This window comes from Adiantum capillus-veneris, chromosome 23 (genome assembly GCF_014529385.1).
Source record: "Adiantum capillus-veneris isolate H3 chromosome 23, ASM1452938v2, whole genome shotgun sequence".
NCBI classification, from domain to species: domain Eukaryota; kingdom Viridiplantae; phylum Streptophyta; class Polypodiopsida; order Polypodiales; family Pteridaceae; genus Adiantum; species Adiantum capillus-veneris.
The window spans coordinates 80,735,579-80,742,367 of NC_140953.1; positions in this window are offsets into that span (position 1 = coordinate 80,735,579).

The following is a 6,789-nucleotide window of genomic DNA, read 5'->3' on the forward strand; positions in this document are numbered from 1 at the left end:
CAGTGGGAGTTGTGAGTAGGTTCATGGACAACCCAGGTAAAGAGCATTGGCAAGCTGTGAAGTGGATACTTAGGTATCTAAAAGGGACAACAACAAATGCTTTGTATTTTGGAGGAACTGATATTTTTCTAGAAGGGTATGCTGATGCAGATATGGCAGGTGACAAAGATACTCGAAGGAGCACTACTGGCTATGTGCTCACAGTTGGAGGCACAGCAGTAAGCTGGGCTTCAAAGCTGCAGAAAGTGGTTTCACTTTCTACCACGGAAGCAGAGTATGTAGCAATGACGGAGGCAAGCAAAGAAATTCTGTGGCTTCACAGATTCTTAGAAGAGCTTGGATTCAAACAAGACAATTGTGTCTTGTACAGTGATAGCCAAAGCGCTATCCATCTTGCGAAGAACTCAGCCTTTCATTCAAGGACAAAGCACATTGAGGTGAGATATCACTTCATACGCACTCTTTTGGAAGAGGGACAACTAAAGCTAGGAAAGGTGCATACAAGTGAAAATCCTGCAGACATGTTTATAAAGGTGGTCAACAAGGAGAAGTTGAGCTTTTGCTCATCTTCAATCGGCATTCAAGGATAAGAAGCCAGAATGGAAAGCAGTCACAGGTTTGGTTTGGAGATCAGTCTCCAAGTGGGAGATTGTTAAGTATGGAGCCCGATTTACCCTTGTAATTTTCAGTGGTAAAAGCGCACATTTGTAAGGCCCCCATTATGAGGAGAAGCCATCGTGCGTGAAGGAAAATCACTCACCGGAAACCAAAATTTTCACGGACAAGAATCAGGGGCAACTTTAAAGGCCTCGGGGGCGGACGGTGGCCGGAAAGTGGTCGGAAAACAACCGGTCGGTTGGTCGGTGGCCGGTAGTCAATGGCCGCTGGCCGGTGGTCGGAAGTCAATGGCCGGTGGCCGATGGTCGGAAGTCAATGGCCGGTGGCCGGTGGCCGAATTCAATGGCTGGTGGCCGAATTCAAAAGCGGACTTGTCTTCTCAAGGACGGCCACACATGGGCGGATTGGAGGGTCCGATTTGGACTTATTCCCACAAGGGCGGCTACACATGGCTGTCTCTCATAAGAGAGGGCAGCCCTTTTGGCCTATAAAAGGAGGCCATTTCTACACACATTTCATAGTGTGAAGTTGATGCAACAAGGTGAGTGTGAGGTGGTGAGAGTGAAGCAAGGTGGGAGCTCCATTAAGGGTATAATCCCTTTGTAAATTACTTCTTGTTTTGAAGTACTAAAGCCATTGAGTGGCTGCTTTTCCGTGGACGTAGCCCACATTGGGTGAACCACGTATATCGTGTGTACTCTCTCTCTCTCTCTCTCTCTCTCTCTCTCTCTCTCTCTCTCTCTCTCTCTCTCTCTCTCTCTCTCTACTCTATAATCTCGTGTATGTAAATCTGTCTTTCTCCATTAAGTAATCTACTCAATTATCTATTTAGCTACGTCTTATTTCCTAACATCTATTTAGATAACTAACATAGTGTAAATATTTCACATAAGTCTCCATAAATATTTTTTACAGTACTAGTGTTAAAACCTTTTTAACTTAAACCTACCATCCATGCATTGTTGAATATGAGCAAGTATCCATTCTCAGAACAGTAAGCCACAGATGAAAGTGACATGTGTGTGTATGTGTGTGTGTGTGTGGGTGTGTGTGTGTGTGTGTGTGTGTGTGTAGAGGTGACATGTGGACTTAAGAAGTATTTGACAAGTGAAGATGATTGCCATCATTAATTTGTGAGTAGTAGGCCAAGAATGGGGATAAATCACTTGTATTCCTTGCAAACTAAAGAGCATATGTTTGCACTAAGTCCATGTGAGGTTAGTTGTTTGTAAGGATTGTCATCTTCCTCAATATGTGATTTGTATTACCTAAACTAGTAAATTTGTAGGAGTGGGATATCAACATGCACGTTTGGCTAAAGGAGGCTTGAAAACATATTTAAATTCCATGTATAATTACTGGTTTTGACACTTAGAGAGAGAGAGAGAGAGAGACAGAGAGAAAAAGTGAAGAAAAAGAAGACAATGTGCACATGTTGGATACAATTAATTTGCATGCAAGAGTGAGATCCTCCCTTTTATATGTGTTTGTATCTCTTAGTTAACCTTTAGCAAAACAATGATCTCTAAAAAGAGGTTGATTTCACTTTAGGGAGATAATTAACTTCTCAAGGAATATGTATTAAATTTTAAAGAGGGGTTTCCTATAAGCTAGGAGCTTAATAGGCTTTTTTCTTTACTATAAACTTAGTGACTAGCTCGAAGTGAGTATTTCTTGTATACGTATCTACTTATCTTTAAGACATATCATTCACAGATTAGATCATGTTCCCAACCAACCAATGGAATATTGGAGGTGAAATAAAAATTAACAAATCCATTGACTAAATCACATTTCACAACATATTCCAAGATTAAAAGAAACTTTTCTTAGTTGTGCTACCTCAAGTGGTGGGGTGAAAGCATGTATTGGTGGTATCACTTTTAAAAATGTTGGGTGGTATCCTTTATACAAAGTCGAGACTAGTTAAATTTTCACTAAAAAACCAAAAAATTGTGAGATCTTTTAGTTTTAGATTCCACTTTTTAAAATCCATTGATATATAGCATGCTAGTTTATTATACATGTACTAGATGAAAATTGGGTTTGTAAAATGTTATCCAAGGATTATCCAAAGCACCGCTTTTTTATAGAGCCAATGCATGTGTTTGCATGGTGGTCTATACAAGATAATGATGTTGCCTCAATTCCCAATTGAAATGATATGGGCTCAATCAGTGATCTATATGTAATGAGGTGCTATCTAAATCAAGAGTGTACACAAAAATGAGTGTTTCTTCAATCCATGATCTAAACTATATAATGACAAAGTGGGTAATGTAAAAGCAAAGAAAAATGTGTTGCCTTCCTTGGTGCTTCTTTCTTCAATGTTTAACATAGTCCAATATTCGTGTTAAGTGGCTTAGTGAATTCTATAGGTGCTATCTAATGCGTGTGATTATGGGAGGCAATGTGAATGGTGTATGTTGATGTGTAAATAGTAACACTTGAAGACATTGAGATTTCTCAAGTGAATGGTTTACACCGCATATGGCAGTTACATCACGATCCAAAATCATTTCAAGGCTTAAGACTTCTACTTTATCTTCTTGGAGAGGAGAATTGACACCCATAGGTTTAATAGGAAGATTGTCTCTAAATGAGCGTAGTAGAATTATGTGAAAATTGGCATACATGTATTTACCAATGATAAGGTAGTTCTAATCAATAATCATTATTGTTAATGTTTTGAAGGGTTTTCAAAGAGCCATTCAATATGGGAGAAATTTTAACCTTTGGCTGGTTATCAATGTTCTTGAGTCTAGTTTTATCAATTCAAAGCTATAGAGATTGGTTTCCTTTAGAACAATACTAGGCATTCTTCACAATTCTAATGCTCAACATCTCATACTTTTTAGAATTTTGGACGGCGTCGCTATATGTGTTGCACATAATGACTCTGATAACAAAGCTCTACTAGGCAAAAAAAATTTGAAACTTGTTAGGATCTCATTTTGAGCTCTTGGTGGCACCAAACCCTCTTGCAGCTCCGGCAAATCTGTTGCACGTAACTCAATAACTCCCTCCCCCTCTCTTTGTCTCTCTCTTTTTGTTATGTATCGTGCGCACAGAACATACACATAGATCTACACAGTCGGGGGGGGGGGGTTCACTATGTGTAAATTGTGAAAATGTGAGAAAAAATAAAATCTATAATTCCTTTCTACTGCACTCACGTGATAGGCACAAAATCACTAAGTGACTTCCTTGAGCGTACACATATGCATACATATATACACACATGTACAAAAATGACATACATTGTGTGAATTTGTGCACATCCAGAGATGTATACACACACATACACAAAAATCATAAAATAAAAAGAGATTTTCTTAGTTTAAGTTGGATTTGTAAAACAAATAGTACATTTAGATGTTTCACAAAACTCTCATATATTTAATGCATAATTACTTAAGTTTAATTTTTGACAAGATGTCGTTTAAGATAAATTAGTAGTAACTTTTTGGCAAATTGTTGTTTAGATTAAAGTTTTGACAGATCATTGTCGTTTACGTTTAGGGTTTTACAAGCTAGTAGTAAATTAGGGTTTTATACCCAATTTTGATTGGGTTTTAATTAGCTTTAGTTGATTGAATACTTTTAATTTATGATTTATAATTAGTTTATGTCGTTAGTTTAAGTTCTACATAAGTCCGTGCTTGTTTATGGATCTATGATACATATATATTTTATGACTAGTCTATGTAGTATGAATATATGTGTGGTCGTTTAAATTTAGGTTTAGGTTCAAGTTTTGTGTTTATATTCTGGGTTAGCAATTTTGTTTAGGTGAACAGAGAGTAAAATGTTATGGTATACGGTTAGTTTAAGATTCATACTCTCTAGGTATTCAAGAAGTATAGCTAGAGTGTTTGCATCACTCTCATTATCATTGTCATGCTCTAAGAGGTCTTTAACACTTCATGTCATCTCACCAAACTCATTGTATTTTTTAAATAATACAATGAATCCAAGGGTGGATGAACCAGATCTTATATGTCACTCTTATTTCTAATCTCTCAAGAGTCATCAGCCAGCAAGGGTCCACAACTGAGGACTTGTCAGCACACTCTCTTCCAACTATAGGCTCTTTGGGAGTTTTTTGTTGACTTGAGGTAGGGGCCTTGACTGTAGTGATTCATCAAAGTCTTGGGTATTTTCATGGTTATGACTTCTACATTTCTAGCCCTATTTAGTTCAATTCGCACTCTTGTTTTTCTCATGTTTAAATATCTTGTTCAACGAAGATGCGTGATTAATTTTTTGAGGGAATGACTGAAGTGTGTCTTAACTCAATGAGCTTTTAGTTGAAGAGGAACCTTCCAAAAGGGAATTCGTTTAACTTCTCTAATAGATCATTCATGAGAGCTACTCTAGCCTCCATAGCTAGCTTGGTAATGTTAAGACCGTTGTCCGACTTATCGATCAAGATGGAGTCAGATAAAAGTGCACAAATTAGAAACTCCTTCGAATATCCTAGGTTTGTCTTTTCAAACAATGAACTCAGGGCTACCCCACCACTTGCACTAGCACCATTATTGGGCTTGTGCTCTCTATGATATCCTCGGGGTGGCACTAATACCATATCCTTGAGTGAAGCCTCCTTAGCACTAGATTGGTAATAGGACACTTTTATGTCCTATTAACCGAACAACTTTCTAGAATTATTGAAAGAGATGCAAATTTATTTTAAAAGTTTTGTATATCCACAAAGTTGTGTTATGAGATGAAAAAAACTTGACATTTCTTGGACATATGGATTCCACCATTAACCTTGTGCTTACAACTGATAGTTCAACCTAAATTGTGCTAAAAAAACACATTGTGTTTAGAGTTTTTTTATAATTTGCCAACATGACAATATTTAAAGTCATCTTTGTGAGATTTAAAATTCTATACAGTTAGTTATTGTTATTTTCAACAAGCGTAAATGCTTAAAAGGAATAGAAAATGCCACCATTTTAAGTTATGCAGCATATACAAGGAGTTGACCATACTGATGTATTGACAAAATTTGCATATTTTGGATCTTTTGATCAAGTTGGATGTGAATTTTTTGTATATTTTATTGTGCGCATGGATTTCATATCTGATCGGTCTTTCACAAGTTTTATGGCACCTAATACTCCATACAACTAAAAATGCAACGATGGGATTTTTTTTTGACTTGTATCAAAATTATAGTCATTTTTAGATGAGAGTGTATTCTCCTAAATATAAGTGATTTGATAGGGAAAGCATAAAAATTTTGTAGCTCACATGTAGACTCCCTAATACATGTACAATTTGGCTATTAGCTAGTATTTTTTCAATGAAATGTAACAGATATTGTGGAAGTTGGTTTTCTTATGCGTACAAATTTATTGCTCTATAAGTGTCTCCAACATTGTCATAGTTTGGCACATTTCAACGTCTTTGAGAGCTTCAATGGAAACATATCAAAGTCATGAACACAAATATTTCACGAAAACATCTTCATAGTAGTAATTATGAGCGTAGGTATAGAAACATTGATATTAGGGCAACAGATAGGAAAAAGTGATATTTTTCTAGCAAATTGCATTTCCAAAACAAATTTTGTGGTGTCTTTGAACCATACATTATGGTCAAGAACTCATTGAAGATATTGGAAAAAATGCTTTGATGAACTGGAAAATTTTCTAATGTTGTTAGGATTGGATTCACTTTGCCATTTTGTTGTTTTGTTAAAATGAATCAATACATCCAATTTAGAGGCTTGCCATGAACAAATGGTAAGGAAATTTACCCATTATTTATTTTTCCCACATAGATTTGTTTTTCATCTTCATACTCAAGTAAGCATGAAAAGAAATGACATGCTTAGCAAGAGTATCAAGGGTTTTTCCAAGACCCTCAAATCCACTACTTTGTCATCTTAAACCCCGCTACTTTGTCATCCTAAACCTCACGTCTTAGTACATCATAGATCTATCCCTTTAACATTCAAAAATAGGTTTAAAAGGCGAATACATACTACTTCCCCAATTGGCTATTCTATATGTGTTGTGGAATGGCAAGTGCATTTCAACTTCATTAATTGGCCATTAAAAATTAGAGAAAAAGAGAAATTATAAAAAAGAGTTAGAGATGGGAAAGATGAGGAAACTTAGGAACTTAGAGATTAAAGAGAGGAGGAGATAAAAAAGA